Source organism: Eubalaena glacialis, chromosome 15 (genome assembly GCF_028564815.1).
Source record: "Eubalaena glacialis isolate mEubGla1 chromosome 15, mEubGla1.1.hap2.+ XY, whole genome shotgun sequence".
Classification (NCBI taxonomy): Eukaryota; Metazoa; Chordata; class Mammalia; order Artiodactyla; family Balaenidae; genus Eubalaena; species Eubalaena glacialis.
This window is the reverse complement of record NC_083730.1, coordinates 20,213,948-20,234,781: the sequence shown is the minus strand read 5'-3', so window position 1 is coordinate 20,234,781 and position 20,834 is coordinate 20,213,948. Positions and strand designations below refer to the sequence as shown.

The 20,834-nt window shown below is 42.5% G+C and overlaps 1 pseudogene; it reads right to left on the bottom strand.

The window, feature by feature from the left end:
* Positions 1-12,001: 12,001 nt before the first annotated feature.
* Positions 12,002-12,544, bottom strand: LOC133075103 (cyclin-dependent kinase 2-associated protein 2-like; annotated as a pseudogene).
* Between the last annotated feature and the right edge of the window lie 8,290 nt (positions 12,545-20,834).

Here is a 20,834-nt window from a genome sequence, read left to right as displayed (position 1 = left end):
ATATTGGCCTTCTTGGAGTCTGCATGTCCAGAGCTGAGAAATTCTAGAAATGTTTAGCCCAGTGCTTGGCACAGAGATCGCACTCAGAATGTAGTTTTCTGAAGGAAGGAAAGAAGAAGGAAGGGCGGTGGTGATGTTTTCTGATATCCTAAAACCCAGAGACATTCAAGGGTTAAGCCCTCTTTGGGTCATCCCAAGCCTTTCAAAGTAATCTAAATCTAAGAGAAGACACCTACTTCTTTGCTCCATGCTCTTGTGACAGAGATCTGGAGAGGCTGGGAAGGATAGAATAACAACAGTTACATTAATGGTACCTAACAGTTACTGAGAACTTTTTACAAGTCACTTTGGAAACCTTTTACATGCATGGGCTCACTGGATTCTCAAAGCAACCCTATGGATGATGTAGGTTATACTGTTATCCCTCTTTTAAAGATGAGCAGACAGAATCTAGAGAAGTTAAGTAACAGGTAGGAAGTCTTGGGGGGACTGAATTAGATCTCACATTCACTTAGGAATTTTTTTTAAGAACTTTTGTGAAGGTTCTGGGAGGCTTCTCCCCAGTGCCAAGTTCTCTTTGGCTTTGAGCTGGCAGAGTGTGAAGTAAGGGGCCCAGTGTCCCCATTTGCTGTTGCTCTAAATTTGAGTCTGACTTGACAGTGATGCTACACTGAGTCCTCTTCCCAACTCTCCATCAGCCAGGATCTCCTGGTTCTCAGGACCCCCATGCTTCTTCTCTTTATTGCCTCCTCATCTTCCGGGGGGCGGGGGGGTGCGTGGGGGACGACGGTTTGGTCTCTTTCAGCTGGATGTCATCAAGGCTTTTCTGAGTCGCTGCTATGGAGACAAAGCCCAGGTACCGTTTGCATTTGCCACACTTGCTATTAAAAGACAGGCACGGCTTGTGAGCCCAAGATGTTCAGTGAATCAACCTGGAACTTACCCCTTTTTAAAAATTTTAATAGAGGGTAATTCATGCAAGTTTGTTGGCAAGCCATCTGCCTCGGGGACCCAGCACAGGTTAGATAATTAAACTCAACCTGTTCCTGCATGGCTGTCTGACTTACCATTTACCTCGTCTCAGACTCCTCAGCTCCGAAAACCCACTCTCCAAACTGGTTAACTCACTGTTTTCCCCAAACACCTGTCTCGCCTTCTTATTTTTCCTCGTGCCATTCCATCCACCTGGAATGCCCTTACTTTCCCTCTCCCTCTCCAGATCCTTTTCATGTGCTTCACAACATGTTCCCTGATCACCTCCCGCACAACTATCCTTCTCCCGCCCCTGAATTCCAATCATGATGAATTCTATATAATTCAGCTGGTAATTAATCATACGCAGCCTTATGATATTCCTTCCATTGTTACCCTGAACTGTTATTTAAACCTTTAATTTTAATATAACTGTTTCCACATGCTTGCCTCGTTGCCATAATTGGAATATAAGATCATCGAAAGCAGGAGATATAGCATATAATTGTATTCCCTTTAGTCCCTTGTATGGGGCTGAGTTGCAGATTTTTCTTTTTCTTTGTGATTTATTTATTGGCCAATTAGACAATCAAAATGATAAAACTTTATCAAATTACTTTGGCAATAACAGATCATAGTTAGTGGGTGATAAACATGTGTGGGTGTTGGGAGAATGTGGTCCTTTCGTCCTTGAGGTGTGTCTTAAACCAAAGCACTGAGGAATGAGCGGGAAATGGGGAACCATGCTTGAGGTATAGCAGGATAAGAAGGCATTTGTGAAGGAGTCCACTGGCCAGATCTCCTCCAGACAGCTTCCCTTCTCTTCCAAGTGAGGACATATTACTCTAGAAAAATACTTCCATAACGTCTTGCCTTATCTTTCTCTTCTCCTCCAGCCACCTGACAACACACACACACTCATATTCCTTCTCCTTTCCTCTCATCTCAAGCCCTCATGGAGACACAGTCTAATGCTTCCACTATGACTGAGGCATCTTCCTCTGCTCCTCAAGTCCAGGTACTTTGAAACTTCATTGTAGATAGAAATTTAAAAATTACAATATTACCTTAGATAAATTTAGTGTATGTGGTAGACAGCCTCTAAGACAAACTCCAAGGATCTCTGCTGTCTCCCAGTATTCATAGGTGTGTAGAGTCCCCTCCCCTGAACACAGCGTGGACCTAGTGACATGTTTCTAATGAGTAGAATATACAAAAGTGATGGTTTGTCACTTTTCAAATTAGGTTGCAAAAAAACCCTCTGATTTCTGTCCCATGCACTTCTCTCTCTCTCTCTCTCAGCCTTCCCTTGGAAGGAATCCAGTGGTGGGCTGTGAACAGCCCTACAAAGAGGCCCACATGGAAACTGATGTCTCAAGGGCCCGAGACCTGCCATGTGAATGAGTTTGGAAGCAGATCCTCCCCCAGTCGAACCCTAAGATGAGACTGCGGCCCTGCCAACACCTTAATGGCAGCCTTGGGAGAGATCCTGAGCCAGGGAACTGAGCTAAGCTGCCGAGATTAAGTCATACTCACTGTGAAATTATAAATGTTTGCTGTTTTAAGCCACCAAGTTTTTAGAATTATTTGTTAGGCGGCTATAAACAACTAATATGGTATTTAATTATGGTAAACCATTCGGGAGATGGCCAAGATTGCCTGAATGCCTCTGATTATATTTACAGCATTTTCCTTCTGAGAGCTTGAAAAATATGGATGGTTCATTTCAGATACAATGATTGAGTTGACACTAAGGTGGTTGCTACATCTCCTATTTGCTGCCTGCCTTTCATAATGGTGAAACCAGCTGATGCTTAGCAATATAGATCATGAGCTGGGCAAGGATTTAACAGCTAGATAAATATCTGGTAAAAGAGGCAGCACGAAATGAGTCACTTAGCCAGCTCCAAATTTCAAGAAGTTCAGGGAGTCTGGTATCCTCAATGGCTTAGTCTCTGAAGTTCAGCAAAATTTGAATAGCTTAGAAAAGAACTAAGCTATTATTTCACCATTTGTGATAATACCTTCCCTAGTCAGAATAAATCTCACTTGTTTAATGGAGGAACTGGGGCAGCAAACCACAGCCCACAGGCCAAACCTGTACCACTGCCTGTTTTTATAAATAAGGTTTTATTGGAACACAGCCACGCCCATTTGTTTAGATATTGTCTATGGCTGCTTTTGCGCTGCAATGGCAGAGTTGAGTAGTTGCAACAGTCAGTGAAATCCACGAAGCCTAAAATATTTATCATCTAGCCCTTTACAGAAGAAGTGTGTTGATCTCTCCTCAAAGGCAATTATTTGCAGAATGTATTAGAAGGAACACTGTTTCTATGGGATGTTAATTAATGTTATATGGGAAAACAATGGGTTCTGTGGTCAAATGTTTAGGAAATACTGAGTTAAACAAAGTTAAACATGTTGCTTTCCACGGAACTTCTCTGAGCCCTTCATAAATCTCTAAGAGGAGGACATGGAATACTGCATTTTTTTAAACTTTTTTGACCAGGAAGCTCCTTGTTTCAGATCGCCTCTCAAGAGACTAGTGTCCAGCCCATGGGGAAATGCTACTCTAGAACTACGAAAGCAGCAGTTTTCGAAGTATTACCTTTGCAAATAAAATGGGGTAGACATAAACATCAACAACCTTTGATTTCTAAAATCTAAAGTTGAAAGGAGAGCAATATGAGATTCTACTTCAGTGGGTCTCAAATTTTGTACCGTGGAGTCCTCGTGCTTCATGTAGATACCTTAAGGACTATTGCAGCTGGGAATTAAGGAGGATCTAGATTTCAATAGCCAATTTGAAAAATGGCTTCTGTTACTCAAAAGAAGTTTGATAATCATTAATCTATTCCAAACTTTTGTTCTAGAAATGAAGGACAATGAAGAACGAAGATTTCTAGAGGACTAGAGAGATCATGGTCACAGACGGTCAGCCCTGGATCTACAGCCAAGGTTCAGACCTATGTTATGACTGTCATTTCCCTCACACCATGATGTCCTGGTTGAGGCCTGTGGACATATTTTGTGGGTAAATGGCCAGGGTTAGAGGCCCAGTCTTTAAGCCTGGGAAACTACTAGCTCCATTCACAACCCCAGTCTGAACCAGCATGGGATGAGGAGAAGAACACCAGGAAGAGTTTGGTGAGTCCAAGTGAAGAAGATAAATTACAAAGTATGACACTGATATAATAGGATGTAGAGAGGGATGTTTCCTGTTGTCCCAGAAACATGGCCAAGGTCCAAAGCTGAGCTTGAAACTGTTGGTGATAAGCACTTTCTCAGAGGGCTCCATCTCCGAACTGTCCCCAGTCAAATTAAGAAATGGACTGAGTTGAGGATGGATGGGTAGTAACTAGTCTTTGGTGAAGTCCGTGTTCATGATGAAAGTCTCTTCCCTCATGTCTCTGTGGCCATGGAGGGTGCCTCCCTCTCCCCAAAGCCAAGTAAGGCAGTCTCCAAGAGAATCGTGAGTAAATACTGATGGTGACTCTGAGAAAGGGAGACTGGTGGGGTACATGCTGGGCTGCAGACCTCAAGTTCTCCTCTGGTGCAGCCACAGGAATGGGGCCTTGAAAGCTATTGAGAGACCGTGCTAGGAAACAAGAAGTATGGCATGCTTTCCTTTCTATGTTCTAATGCCTGCAAAGGCAAGAGGAGAAAAGAGTGTTGACTTGATGCATATGACCTGGAGTCTTGGCGGGGGCAGGGGCCGGGGGAGGCATATTTGAGTACAGAGACTAGTGTTCACTTAGAGGTTTCTGAAGGCAGTTTGTCTAGGTCCAGAGCTCCAGTCAGCAGGGCTGGCGTATGCCTGGAAATTAGATGCTGCAGTCCTACCCCATCTCAAGTCTCTGTGGACTTGAGGAAGTCTCTGTGGAAGAGGACTCCAGCAGTAGAGAACTCTCACAGTTCCATGTGAAACAACATGGAAGTTAGAAGGACAGGGGCCACGGAGCCATTCAAGATAACCACTGGACCAAGTGATGAGAAGCCCAACATGAACAAGGGGTTGGAGATGTTTATTAATGCTCAAGCCCAAGATACGACTGCCTTCTGGGTGGAGGGAGGAGTTCTCAGTGATAGAAGGGGCCAGGGAGAAGTTGAACACACGTGAACACACACACACATGTTCACACATACACCTCCTGCATGCAGGCTGACACATGAACTGAGAGCACCAACATCAGAAAGGACCAGACTGAAGGAGGGCTAGACCAGGACCCCTTCCTGTACCACATGCTCCAGTACATCTGCTCCCTCCCTGCTGACCATGCCATGATGGAGGCTTCTGGTGTCTAAAGAAAGGAGTCCAAAGAGAGGAGGCAGGAGGCAAGTACGTGAAGAGCGGACTGCCAACCTCCAAGCCATCAAGTGGAAGACACAACAGTGTGTGGGGGAAGAGGGTTGGGGGGGGGGTAGGATACAAGATTTGAGTCTGATTTGAGACTGAAGTATCAAAATAAATAGAACTGAGTCTTAAATAACAAAATGAACTGTTCTCATAACCAAAAGGGACAGGAAAGTTAGAGGAGCTGGCCAAGTTGCTGTTAAGGGAATTACTTCCCAGCAGGAAAGGTGGGTCAACATAGCCTAGTTGAAGGGGCTGTTATTGGATACGTATAAAACGGTTTCATTTGTATACCCAGAACATGTTGAGACGCCCCAATAAATTTGTTCCATAAGATAAACACTTTGGACAGAATTTTAATGTTTTCTTATTTCTAATGCTTTTCTTCTAAGGGATTCTGAAGGCAACATGCCAATATTTTCCCCGTTCTGCAAATTAGCACGCAGAGAGAGTGGTGTTGGTTATCAAAGGGACTCTGAATCTATCTACAGCCTTCTGTCTTCTACTCATATCATGAGGCAGCTGACTCCCTCTCAGACCCAAATGTGATCCACTTCTAATTGGGAACAGAACTTTTCAATGCTTGAGCCCAAAACAAATTAAAAAGTAGAGGCTGAGGAGGAGGGGAAGGAGATGGGAAAAGTTTTGCTTTTCCCCTAATTTGAGAATCTGTGATTTCTCACTGGTTTTTATCAGTACCAAGATTTTTTTTGTTTTGTTTTGTTTTGTGGTTCTTTTCATGTCTCTTTTCTTTTTTTTTTTTTTTAATTTTCACAGTTCTCTATTCAAGACTAAATTTGTCTGTTTTAAAAAGTCCATCTGGCTTTTGTGTTATGGAAGCCCACACAAGCCTGCACCAACCGTTCTAGAAGCAACAAAGAGTTATCAAATGGACCGCGTTTCAAATGAAGGGACAGCAAGCTAATTAAGGGATGAGTTTCTTAATAAGGAAAAAAGCACAGTGGAGAGTTGAATGATGCCAAAACACATGAAAGTTTCAAGACTAAAACTGTGAGAAAAAAAAAAGCAGAAATGAGTTGGCCAATTTTTCAGGCCCCACTCAAAATAAATACATCTATTCCCATTTGTATCAACAGATGAATGTAAATATCACTCAAATAATCTCAAACTAACATTAACATTATACTGAAATATAAATAATTCTGAATATAAAGACAAGTTCAAGACATACCAAAATATAAATATAATAAAACTAGAAATAACATTACATTATATTTATTGTTAAGAGAATGTCACTGGTTTTCTTCAGAAACTTTATTTTTCTGCCTCAACCATACTTAGATTTCCCTCTTACATACTATTCTGGACAGTTTAATTTTCTTTTAACAATGAATGACTAATGTCCTATAAAAGAAAACTTTTGCAAGGAAATCATTTTGTTCAAATGATTCCAGTACAAATGAAATGCAGTTTTTGGCTTTATTTTTAGTATTTCATATCAATGTTAATGGACAAGGAAAGAGAAATCACCCAGGAAAGATCAATATTTTCCCATTTATTGAAAAGCTTGTAGATTTAAAATGTATATTCCTGCCATATTTGCATGATCTGGTGTGGGAGGAGTGGTTTGAAGAGGTTTGAAAGCTTTTTTTCAATTTTGCCTCAAATGTGTTTAGGAAGCTGCTTTATCGCTATACCTCAGTTCACTCCTCAGAACAAGAAAACTGTTGATAACCACAGCAAACCCTGCATGCCTCTAGGAAATGAATTAAGAATCCATTTGTGAGATGTTTCTTTGAGTTTCATAAAGAAATGGCATGTTATCATTGCGTGATACCCCAAAGTGAAATCAGGGTGTGGTTATGTTGGAGCATTTCTTTGGTTGAATTAAAGATAAACAAGCAGCCCCTTCACAATCTCTCACTTTTCTGAAAGTAGATTTCCTCAAGAGAAAATCAAATTGTTGCAAATTATAGAAATAGAGAGAAGACAGAGAGATGGATGGAGAATTCTGAGGAGGGCAATAGACCAGACAAGCTCAGAAAGCTCAGTTACCATCCTGTTAAAATATAACCCACAGAATGTTACACCATAGCATCCTTCACAGCCATCTGCTTCTGCCATTATCTTTCATTCCCACAAACAGATTTCAAAAGTTGAATCTGGCCCTCAGTGAGTTTAGGAACATTTAGCAGGATTTTCTGGATGGGATCAGAAAAGCCACTAATTAACTCAGCATTCCTGGCTTCAGAGACAATCTACCTCTCATCCTTTCAATTAAGGCACAGCATGGTCTTATAATTCCTTGTGCCTTTTCACATCCTCCACAGGACCTAGAATAGAATTTGAATATGTATATTATGCATTCCCATCCATTTCTCTGCATCTCCATTTCCACCCCTCCCCCCAGGCCTAACCACCATCATGTCATCGTTCCACATCTGGATTATTGCAGTAGCCACCTACTGGTTTCCTGTCCTCCACTGTAGGTTCCCTCCAATCTCTTCTCCACAGGCAGAGTGAACTTTGTCAAAAGTAAATCAGAGCAGGCACTCCCCTTTTAAAACCTTCCAGTGATGTTACATTGCATTCTGGGGAAAAAAAAAAAATCCCAACTCAATGTTATAACTGCTAAAGCATTATATGTCAGTTAGCTATTGCTGCATAACAAATTACCCCAAACTTAGTGGCATAAAATAGCAACAATTTCTGTTGTGTCAATGGGATTTTGCTGATATTGGCCAGGTATACCTGGGCTCATGGATGTATCTGTGAGTTGGCTGGGGTTCTGCTTCACGTAGCTCTCATTCTCCTACGTGAAGACTATGTGCTAATAAGCCAGATGTTAGTGAAGTTTTTTGTTGTTGTTGTTTGTCTTTTAGTTTTAATTTGCAGCCAAACACAGTCTGGGAGTGGGCCTGATTAGGCAGAGCATGTACTATACCTAGGGCCCACAGCACTTTCAGGAGTCCACAAAATTATTTTCATTTTACTTTAAAATCAGAAGAAAAAAATGAATATGATAAAAATAAATGTTCAATAATGAGTCCATTAGTATTTTTGTCTTATACCAACACAGTTATAAAATATCATTTTGAATCATTTTTTCATAGATGATGTAGCCCTTGAAGGTAAAAGGGCCTAGGGTCACAAAAGCCATAATGCAAACTTGCATAATCCTAACTAATGAAGCTAGAACCCTAGAAAACTGATTATTGGTCCTGTTTTTTTCACTTCTGTAAGCCATGGAGATTTATGAAATTTCAATTTCATCCTTAAAAGAACAGGGAGTTAACTGGTGAGAGTTTCATCTAACCTCTCTGGAAAGTGGGTACCTCAAACACTGGGGGATTTCTCCCTGCATTCATTAGCCTGCTCTACCCTAGTGCACTTGGATGTTTTCCTCTATCTAGGAGACACAATTTTTAATGAATATCATCCCACGATTGGTCTATTACTCTGAGGTGCTCATCATCAACTCATGACCATGAGTTGCTAATACAACATAGTTATGTGGAGAATTACTTTAGGCCTTTACCAAGAGCAGTGGAAGACTCTTTCCTGCAAGAGTTTATGCTATTTTCCAGGCAGAGTGTTTTCTCATTTTATTTACATAGAAGTCCTCTTTACATTTTGTTTACATGGAGGACGCAATCACATTGTCAATTCTCTTAGGTTTACAGAAATCTAATGCTGGCAGAACAACACGAGACTCAGAGGAGACATAAAAATGGAAGTTACCATTTGAAAAAGTGAGGCAAAACTATCTTTCACCTTTCAAGATAATTAGATTCAGTTTAAAAGAACTTTCCTTATCTGGCATAGTCTTGTCCTTCCCACAAGAATAAATATGCTTAGTCACCATATATATATATTTAGTTATTCCATCCTTTTTTAGAGAAGCTGTGCAAGTTTTTAGATCACTGCATAGAGTATATTCCAAAGTTCATTTGTCTTGTGAAACTATGAATTAGCTTTGCAATTTTAAAATTATTTTGACATAATTCTTTATTTTTTAATAGATAGTTCATTTCCTGTTTCCATGTGTCTCTTAATGATTATGTGAGAGCTTGGATTACTTTTCCTCTCTGGTCCCCAAACCACAAATGGGAAAAACTGCAATCCTGCAAGGGCCACGTAAGCTACCTAAATATTTTCACAGATTCTGTGATTTCTTTTTTTGATGAACTGGGAGAGAACGTTTCATGGCATTTTTACCCTTCCGGAATGTAGAATTCATTTAATATCTTCTCTGTTTACACACATTTCTTGGTATTCAGTATTCCTAATACCCACAGGGCTCCATAAAAACATGGCTTTTCAAGCCCTCTTCTTTCGGGGACTCCACAGGTCTTGTGGCCCATGAATTGAAGAAAACACTCCCTCTTCCTCAGCTCTCAGTTTGAATTATTGTGCTTAAAATTCCTAAGCTTGAGCCAGTCACCTATTCCTCCCTTTCATTACACTTCTGAAGGTGATACTTAGACACATCCTCAAACAATGTGGAGAGACACTTGGGAACGCCCTCTGTAGCATCCTGGGCAGGAAGCACAGGGGGCCGGCCTGGGCCATCTCATCCAGGAGTCACCTGGAGAACAAGCTTGTGCTGAGCATGGTGGCCACTCCCTCTCAGCTGTCTCCCTTTCTCACTTCTGGGGGGGATCCCTGATTTCCCTTGTGGGACTAAGGCAGTGATTCTCAAAGGCTGGTCCCTGTACCAGCAGCGTCAATATCACCTGAGAACTTGTTAGAAATGTAAATTATTGAGCCCCACCTCAGACCTCCTGAACTGGAAACTCTGGAGTTGGTACCCAGTCACCTGTGTTTTAACAACCCTTCCCAGTGATGACGATTCTCATGTTTGAGAACCACTGGACTAAGACCTGGTTTTTATTAAAACTAAAAGTTAAACACACGACCTATTTACTTAGCACCTCCAGAGGCTTTTTGAAATCCGTGCTTCCTGGTCCCTATTAGATGGCTCTGCTTCAGGTGCTCACCGCAGCCTCTGCCCTTCCAGGTCACAGGCAGTGCTGGCAAAGGGCCATTGGAAGAAGTGTGCAGAGTCTGCTTTTGACAGCTTCTCCTAGTTCCTTTCAGCACTTCTATCCTTTACATTTCTATCCGTGTCACAGTCACACCAATTTTTGTTCCCTGGATCTTTTAATCCCCTCCCACTCTAAGATTTCAGGTTGTGGGATTGACATGTATACACTGATGTGTATAAAATTGATGACTGATTTAAAAAATAAAAAAATTTTAAAAATAAAAAAAAGATTTCAGGTGGTAAAGGCTGAAATTGCTATTCTTTCCAAGACAACTTGAATTTTAATGCAATATCTTAAAGACCTAATGACCATCATTACCATCTGCATCGGTCAGGATACCTCGGTTATATTGCACTGACAAACAACCCCCTAATCTCAGGGGTTTACAGCCATGAAGGGTTATAACCACTCCCACCGGATGTCCAGCGTGAATCGGTGGCGGAAAGGAAAACCTGCTGATTGAGGTGAACTGCATGGGGCAGCCCAGCTGGCAGCAACTAGAATCTGACCCGTGAATGTGGCAGAGGGAAAGAGTGTGGCAAAGCACAGACTGGCTCACCAGGCTCTGTCCGGAAGTGACAGTGACATGGCTTTCCTTCCCATGTCATTGGCCAAACTTGCTAACATGGCCACGCCTGACCTCAGCGGAACACTGGAGTTTAGTCACACCCCAGGGAGAAGAAATGGCTATTGCTGAACCGTGATGTCATCTTAGCCCATCAACCAAAGGACAGACCACCAATATAGAATTTCAAACTCTGTGGTGGATAATGAAACAACCTCTGAGTGCACCTGCTGGGTGGGTCCAGGGTGGAGGGAGCTTCCCTGGCGGAGGCTGCTTCTTGATGGTCCTCAAGCACAGTCATGGGGACTGTTCCCCAGAGGAAAAAGGAAACTAACTTGGATGGCGTGCCACCAGAGGGCTGGCAACTGTGCCAGACCTTCTCCATTCATATTCTCACCTAATCCTCCTCTCAGCTGGAGAGAAAGGAACTAACCTTCTACAGACAGAAAAAGCCAAGGCCCAAAGCAATTTGAAACTTGCCCCTAGGGACACGGGATGTGGTAGAACTGGGATTCTGACTTCACGGGCGCCCACAACACTAGATCTGCTATCAGAGAGATACAGGCTGGAGGAAAGACAGCTCTCTCTCATGTGGCAAAGCAAAGCAGTGATTCCTCCACTGAGCCCAGTGTTTCTGGGACAGAATCAGCCTCTAGTAGTGGGAGTGGAATCACCCTCAGGCCAGTGCGATCACCGCTGTCAAAGTGAAACTGTTTCCCCCACTATGGTTACACATTTTCAGGATTTTAATCAAAGGAGCAGTTCTTCAAATAAATGTAGGGAAAACTGTATTATTTTTATTTAATGAATATCAAATATTTTTTTTCCAAATTATCTTTTATTTAGACAAAAAGGGCATATTTAGCAAAAGACGCACTGAGAAAAGAGTCGCCATGGCCCAGGAGACAGGGCTGGGAGGCGACAGGCCTTCTGAGGCCCTGCTGGGGAGAAGGGGTCTGGGAAAAGTGGTGAGAAGTCCTGGGTAACTGCTGAGTGGTGGGGGCCCCAGAAAGGAGAAAGCTCCAGTTGGATCAACACCCTTGGCAGGTCGTGGGTGGGATTCGCAGTGACCTCGCTGCTAACTCCTTTGGGGGTTTCCAGTTAGTGCTGCCAACTGGAGTGAGAGCCGCCCACTGGCTCCTGGAGGGCACCCACCAAGTGACACAGGACGGGAAGCCCAGGATGGGAGGTGCAACGCGGGGTGAAGGCCAGGGAGAAGCAGGTGCTCTGCAGTGGCCCGGAAAGGTCCAGATGCTGAGACGGAGTCGAGTCCTGTTGCGTGCGGGCGTTCCGCTCTGTCTCTGCCAGGCACTCTCTGACTAGGGCCCGGGCATGGATGATGCCTCTCTTCAGGTGCTCCATGGCGCTCTTGCTGCCAGCATAGGTCGGATGGGCCGGATCTCTTTGCCCATCTCCTCTATGACCGACAGCAGGCCGGTGTAAGTGCTCTGGGAGCCCTGGGCGCCAGGTGGTTTCATTGCCTGCACGTAGCCCATGGAGGGCGGTCCACAGTCGTTAAACAGTGGTCTGAAAGGGGCAGCGGCTCTCGCACCGAGCCGGCGATGGGACACTTCCGGCTGTAGGGACCGGGGTGCCGGGCCCAGGGGTGCTGCTGGGGGTGGGGGCGATGGGTTTGTAGGACATCCCCAACTCCTGGGTGCCGCAGAAATCTAGAGTGTCCCTAGATGAATGAAATAAATAAACTAGTTTAATGAAATGAAAAAATTCCAGCATTTTAGTAAAGAATACTTCATATCTTCTTTGCAGGAAGCTCTCTGGTTTACATCATTAATGGTGCATGGAAAGAAAATCTCTGGCTACATTTCAACTTCTAAACCATTGAACAATAAGCACCAATAATGCACATCAGAAGGTATCACTGGTGGAGAAACTAAGAGGGAAAAAAATCCGGGAAGCAGGAGAACAGAAAGCCTCCTGCAAAGTGGGTAACAAGCAGCTAACTTTTGTCAGCGCTGGCTCCAAAAGTGCTTACCTCACTCAGAAAGGGCACCAGAGCCCTCGATGCAAACACATCATGAAATTATGTCGATGCGACGCTGCACTCAGCAGCTCTATCAGCAGGGCTCCAGCTGACTTCAAACGCCTCCCAAGAACACCATGAACTAATAACCACGATGCTGTCCAGGGTCAACCCTGAAACACCCCAGGACACAAACACTCAAAGCCCAAGAAGGATGTGATCTTTCAAAGAGTTTTGCAGAGGTCCTAGCCCTTCTAAGTGAATGCACGCCATAGGGACTAGATATTGGTTGTCCTGTAATCCCCAAACTGTCACAGTTATAAAACAGGCAGTCTCCAAGAAATTTGTTGGCATTTATTATCAAACCCATTAGAGGTACTTTGGGAAAAGAAGAGATCTCACTAGCTGAGGACAAATGCCACAATAATATAGCATGGGGGTATCAGCAAACAACCATTTGTTTTCCTTCCAATCCCCGGGAGTGACTTGGTTAAAATAATATAAACTTGGAGGCACTCATGTATATGAAACTAGCATAAATTAATCTCTAGGCCAACTGCCTGTAATATAGTCACTTGCTGTCTAAATTCTATTGAAATGATAAAAGCCAACCTAACTTTAATTACTAGGGTATCTTTCTGTGTTTTCAATAAGATACATACGTAAATCCTGAAATTCAACAAATAATAAAGCAAAAACAGCTAAATGCACATCTAGTTTTAGGGAATACTTGGAACTGGCTGATGATCCTCTCATTAGCCTGTTAAAATCCACCAGCTCATCCTATAATTTTCCCTTTACTGTGCTTTAAACTCTCTCTTTATTCCAGCGATGATGCTGAACACATTCATATATCACAATATATCTCTCCATGTTTTCCAGATGGTATTTGATAAAAGGGAAACAAAAGAAAGACAGAGCAAAGAAAAATAGATGTTTTCTACTTTGGTTCTTGAAACAGTTTTTCCCTTGGTAGAGAAAAATATGAACCCGCCCATCCAAGGCTAATGAAAAAGCTCAAGAAATATGGTTCATCTAGAAGTGACACCCACTGGACCCAGAGGTTCAGGCCACTCTTTGGTCTTCAGCCAAGCTCTACAAGCCAAGGGTGAAGATTTCCTTAACTCAGGTGTAAGTTATTACTAGTTTGGGCTGGAAGGAAATTGGCAATGCTTTAGGTGAGTGGTTTGGGGGTAACAAGACTCATCCCAGTATTTGTCCCCCACCTTGATCACCAAGTTCAAGGAAAAAGACATCCACAGTTACAGTAATTTCTATTTTTTTAAGTCAGCATTTATAGACTCAAAGACCTTTAATAAATAAAATTACCAATTTCAAGTGCATCAGAAAAATATTCTAATGGGTCACTTGAGAAGTAAAAAATACCAAGTTAGACTATGACTTTTCCAAAGCTACCTATAAGGATTTGATTTTTGTACAGCAGATAACCCTGCGAGGATGTTTATTTTTCTTTCAAGACATTTAAATGTAAATGCTTATGTCTTATAGGTCTTTTGTGAAGAAAAACAGACCAAACTTCAAAGAAATAAGTTACATGGATGGTAAGGAAGATCAAATCATTTTGAAGAAGGAATAAACCTTGTACATAATCAATTTCTCTCATTTCCAATGGTCATTGCCATTTTGTCTAATTCACCCCCTGGAAATAAGTTGGGGCTGCTTATAAGCCATAATGGACTGCAAATATGAGCGCCTATGTACTCTGCATTCACTCGTAGGGCTTGTCCTGATGGTCAGGGAGGAGAATCTCATGGGACCTCAGGAATATTTACTCTGAGCATCACCTGGCCATGCCTTCCAACAAGGACACCTGGTCTTATCGATTGCAATCCCTTTGCCCCAAAATGTCATTTATCGTCTCAAAAAAATGCCCAAAGAGGGGTGCAGGTGTCCCTATTCCAGTGAAACCATCCGCTACTGCAGTCAGGGAAAGGGAGCAGTGACTGGGGCTCCCCAGCTTTGCCTGAATCCTTTTCTCCAAACCTTCAGCCTGAGCCCCACCAGCATGTTGCTTGGCTCAGCCTTCCTAAGAGACACCATGGAATGTGAAACCTGAATTCACATTTCTCTGCATCATGAACGAGATGCACAACTTAGATGAGCTACTAGGACAAGTTGAGCCTAGATTTTGTCATCTGAAAAATGGGATAATAATTCGTACCTTATAGGTTCTTCCGAACACTAAATGGGATAACATTTGTGAAAACACAAAGTAAGAAGTACCTGGCATATGACTGACATGCAACAAATTCAACTTTCTTTCTTTTAGTCAATGATACATAGTTTTCCAACTGTCCCCAGCTCTCTCTCTTACTGTCCTAATCTCTTTCAGGCTCTTCTAAAAAGTGTTCACAGAAACTACTAGCATCATATGGTATCAGAGCTGGAAGGGTCCTCAGACATCATGCAGTCTTGCTGGGATTTTTGCTATGCTTTTGCCCCACCCATACATCTTCAGGGAGTGTCAAAACCGCTCCTCTAAATGCTGATACGACATGTGCCTCTATCGTTTCATAATCTGAATAACCTCAAACATTAGCCGAGGCAAAGGAGCATGGACCTTCAGCACAACCTTCCCACGTGGTTTCTTAGAGGGGAGCTAGTATTTATTGAATACCTACTATGTGCCAGGCACTCAACCTTTGTTATCCTGTTAACCATCACACCTTTTTAAGAAAGGTTGCGTACCTTCTGTTGTTTTGGTATATTTTGTACCTGTGAGAACACAGATGTCACGTGCTCAGTTAGTGACAGAGCCAGGTTCAAAGCCACATCTATATGACTCAAAGCCTGTGTTCTTTTCAGATATCTTATGGCAGAGCAATGGCAAAAGTCACAACCGCCAGGGGTAGAAAGATGAGCTCAGAAACAGAGAGGGAGGTGAGCATTCTAAAGTAATAAAGGCAGCAACTGCCAGTCGTAAGCACATGGGCAGTCAGTCGCCTTGGGGTCTATTGCTGTAGTGAGTTCCAGGAAGCATTGGAGAGCATGGAACCCTTATCAGGAGCCAAACCATCCATTGCGTGGAAAACAAATTCTGAACTTTGCTAACCCTGAACAGAATACAAAGGTACAGAGGAATAAACAAAAATATGTGAGACTTGAGAGAGAACATTTGCAGAATTGAATCCAGATTGGTTTGTACGAAGGGCATATGCCAGGTGCTGAGCTACTCTTAATGGATTCGAATCAATTCTCTTATTACTATGTGGTGGGGAGGAAAAGATGAAATGCTTTTTGAAAGCCCTTTGAAAAGGAAAAGGTTTATAAAATGCACCGATTCATTAATTTATTGAAGAGATCTCTAGATTGGGAATCAGAGAGACCTAAGGCTTAGTGTCAGTTTTGCCTCTCACTAACTATGTGACCTTGGTCGTGCACTAAATCCTGTAGTCCTCAGTTTCCCCAACAGAAAAATTAAGGGTCCCTTAGCAGTTTGTAAAATTTTGTCCCAGTTACTCATGTCATTGTATTCTCCAACCATTCCCTGCTGCCACAAAGAGTTGGGGGTGACTGAAAGCCAGAGCTGAGGTTTGTTCCCTCGGCATTGTTCCAAGGAAGCTCTAAATTTGCACATTGTACAGAATCAGGAGCAAGCACACAGAGAGAGAGAGAAAGACAGATGGCATCAGGCAAAGTTGCTAACCTTTAAAAAGATTCCAGTCTGGCTACCCCAGCAGTCTAGTGGCAGGAATCTGTGCCTAGAGGAGTTGAGACAGGTGAAGCTCTCCCAGGCTGCAGCGCCCAGACCCTGTCGATTCAGCAGCTTCGCCCCCTGCCCCGCAAAGGGCAGCCACGTGGCTCTCTAGCAACCGCCCCACCCACGCGGTCTCTGGGCAACAGAGGAAGCCCCTGCTCTCTCTTGTTGCGGACCATTAGAAGCCAAGGAGTTTTGGTGAAAGTTGGGGAGTAAAAGGAACCCCAAGTCAGAATTTGGTACAGACTTATTTTCTTTGTTTAGTAGAGTCTTGGTCTGTTGGTGGGTTTGAACGGTCTCTGTAGAGTCAGGTGATGGATAAACAGGTCGGAAATCCTGTACCTCAGTGAGCACCCTTTTCTGCAGAGCGCATCCCTCCAGAGTCTGTCCACCCCCACTGAGCAAAACCTTTTAGGAATTTGCCTCCAGCGAAGAATCCATGAAAAAATGGATTCTACAACCAGACGGACTGGATTTTTTTTTTTTTTTTTTTTGGCTGTGTTGGGTCTTCGTTTCTGTGCGAGGGCTTTCTCTAGTTGTGGCAAGCGGGGGCCACTCTTCATCGCGGTGCGCGGGCCTCTCACTATCGCGGCCTCTCTTGTTGCGGAGCACAGGCTCCAGACGCGCAGGCTCAGTAGTTGTGGCTCACGGGCCTAGCCGCTCCGCGGCATGTGGGATCTTCCCGGACCAGGGCTTGAACCCGTTTCCCCTGCATTGGCAGGCAGATTCTCAACCACTGCGCCACCAGGGAAGCCCCGGACTGGATTTTTGTTATGGGTAGTATAGTGTCCCTATCCCCCTCCACCAAAAAATAAGATATTTAGCAGTCCTAACCCCCAGAACCTGTGGATGAGATATCACCCTACTTGGAAATAGTCTTTGCAGATGTAATCAAGTTAAGATGAAGTCATTAGGGTTGGTTTAATCCAATATGAGTGGTGTCCTTAATAAGAAGAGGGAAATTTGGTCACAGACACAGACACACAGGGAGAATGCTGTTTAAAGACACAGAATCACGTAGGCACAGATGGAAGAACGCCGTGTGAAGGTGGAAGTGGAGATTGGAGTTACACAGCTGCCGGCCAGGGAACCCCTGGGGCCACCAGAAGCTGGAAGAGGCAAGAAAGAATACTTTCATAAGGCTTCACAGAGAGGACGGCCCTGCTGACACCTTGATCTCAGACTTCTAGCCTCCAGAACTGTGAGACAATAACAGTTGCTGTTTTAAGCCTCCCCGTTTGTGGTACTTCATTATGGCAGCCTTAGAAGACGAATATGATTTCTTTCTCAGTTTTACCAAGAACTAGCTGTGTGACCTCTGGACAGGTTTCCTAACCTGTCTAGCACTCAGTAACCTCATCTGTAAAATGGGAATAATGCCAATACCTGCTTCACAAAGTTGGCATGGAAATGAAATAATACAATAATAATATAAATAATTAATTTAATTTAATTCAATAAATATGATGCTTGTCACACAGTAGCAGCTTATATAAGTGTATATAGTGATGATGATGAGCCTATATTGTATCCTTTCTAAACATCATCAATGATGATAAATCTTTACTTTTTAAACCAAAAAGGCATTTAGAGCTGATTGTGTGAATAAGGCAGGCCACCGGGCTAAATTTATATTGTTTTAAAACAGAAACATGATCTGACTTTTAAATAGTAAGCGTGGGTGTGTAAGCGTGCAGGCATTGGAAAAGCCCTAGGTGGTAATAAATGTCAATCTCAATGGCCCATAACCAAGTGATTTGAAAAAGAGGCAGATACACTGGGGAAATTTGCTGTCATGAGTGGCACACCCACACATTACCCCACTTCTGAATCCACAGAAGGGCAGAGCTGCATCTTCCAACCCAATGGTTAAAGAGCGCAAAGGCTGAACTTTGGTGACACCTTTGCACGCCACCCACATTTCACGCAAATGTTCCTCATCCCCTGTAGCCTGTGTCTCTGAAGTACCTAGAAAAATGCAGAGGCCCAGCAGGTTTAGATATGGGTATTAGCAAGACAGGAAAATATTTTATTTTCAGCACACAATGTTCCTTTTTGGTGGGAAAGCATTATTTCAATTTTGGCAAGTTCTTTTCTGATAGTTTCAATAAATGAAAACCCAGGTATGTTTACACCTATCACCTGGTTTGTCCAGGTGCTTTGAAAGGTGAAAAGATGGTATCTTCCTGAAGAAGAAATCAGTACTCTGTGCTGCAAGAAGTGCATCCTTTTAAGGCTGCTTAGTGGTGGAAATATCTTCCATGTCTAGCCTCCAGAAAACCGTCCTTTCTAAAATCCTCTCTTACTTGTTAGAGGGACTTCCTGGTGTGAGAAGAGTGCCATCCTATTTACAGTTCATAGGCTGACCCTTGATAAAAGGTAAAACTCTAGTTTACTTTTGACTAAGGACAGAGAATCAAAAATTTGAAATGCTTCCCAAGCTCAATAATCAAATTATAATCAAACAATCCATCCTTACTTATGAGCACTTCCTCCCTGCTTCTCCCTAAGCTGTGGGTGATGTGAGTCACAGCTTTTGTGCTTTAGAGAGAAAAATAAATACGTATTGAGCACATATTATGTTGTGGTTCACTGCTAATCCTTTCAACACACATTGTCTTGTGTCGTTCTTGCTACATGAAGCATGGATTATTATTCCCATTTTATAGATAGAAATGCAATGTAATAGAATGGAGAAAAATAACTAACCTGCATCTACTGATAGCACAATTCAGGATTTGCCTACTGGTCTTCACTCTCCAAAGCCTTAAATCTTTCCACAATGCTATACTGTCCAATCTTGTTGGTTACCCAAGACTTATACTTTGGGAAAATATATAATAGGATGTAGTGAAGGGTCAAAATGCCAAATTCCACCTGTTAAATGCTACAGAATTTGGAGAAGAGAATGATCTGGCGCATTGGAGGAAGCGAGAAAGGCACATGACTTTGACATAACTCTGTTTTTCTGTCTAATATTAGGCAGCAGATCTTTCACTTGCCTCCCATGTCAGCAGGAGAAAGAGGAATGTATTCATTTCAAATGCTTGGGATTCTAAGATAAACCATGGAGCAGTTCAGAGAGTGGGGCATCCTTGCCTACATAAACGTTTACTGTCTGCATTCTAAAAACTGTCTGAGCCAGAGGGCTTCCATCTGGTTATATTCTGAGATAAAAGGCAATATCTATGTTAGAAATAATAACAGACAAGACACAATACATGTGGAGAGTCACAGATGCTGGACTTTCTGGGGTAACCAGAAATGTCGCTGTTGAGGTCTTTTATTCATGGATGTGTTCATTTAATTATTCGTTCATTCATTCGAATATTTATTGAGAGACTTAAGTATTCCAGAAACTTCCATTATAATCTTTTGTCCTTATTTTCTTTCTTTAGGAGTGTTTTGAAATCTGCTTTCTTTCTTGGAAGCCCTATTGTCAGATTGTTAGAAATGTTGGTTCAGAAACATAAGTCAGCAAGACTTCCACAAGACTCTTGTATGAACTGCCAAATATGGAATCCAGACTCACGGTGATATATTCTTAGAAAGGGTTATATTGAAGGAAAGCCTCCATCCTCTCTCTTCTTAATCTCCATCAATTCTCCTTAAGGCCCTTGACCCTAAGAAAAATGTTCATGTAAATTCTCCAGAATGGTACCATTCAAATCTATAAAAATTGCATAGTTGGAAGATTTAATAAAGAAGTACTCCACATTTAAGAAAAAAATGAATTAGAAGACTTTGAAAGTGGCTTCTTGAAGCTTGTTTGTTATTAGTTTAATCACAAAGACCACATGAAAATTTTAATTCGCTGGAACCAAGCCTAGCCACTAAAATGAGAAATGTGACAGTTATGCCTTGGAACTGCTTTAGAGTATCAGAGCAGGGGAAGGGCAGCTGTTGCAAAAGCAATAATAACTGCTTGCCTCCCAATCTTATGTAATCATTAATAGATTCCTATAAATCACAAGGCAGGAATCACTCCTATTTTTAGATGAGCTTATTAAGATAGTTTGTTTAGGTTTCACTTCAATGCACAAAATATGAGCAACAAAATACTTCTTAGATCTGGCAAGAAAAGATAGGCCATAACTTCATCCACTCCAGAAATATGTCATTTGTTCATTCATTCATTCGTTCATTCATTCATCCAACAAATACTTATTGAGTGCCTCTGATGTGTTAGGGACTCTTTAAGCATGGGAGATATACGAAGGCATAAAATCCTCCTG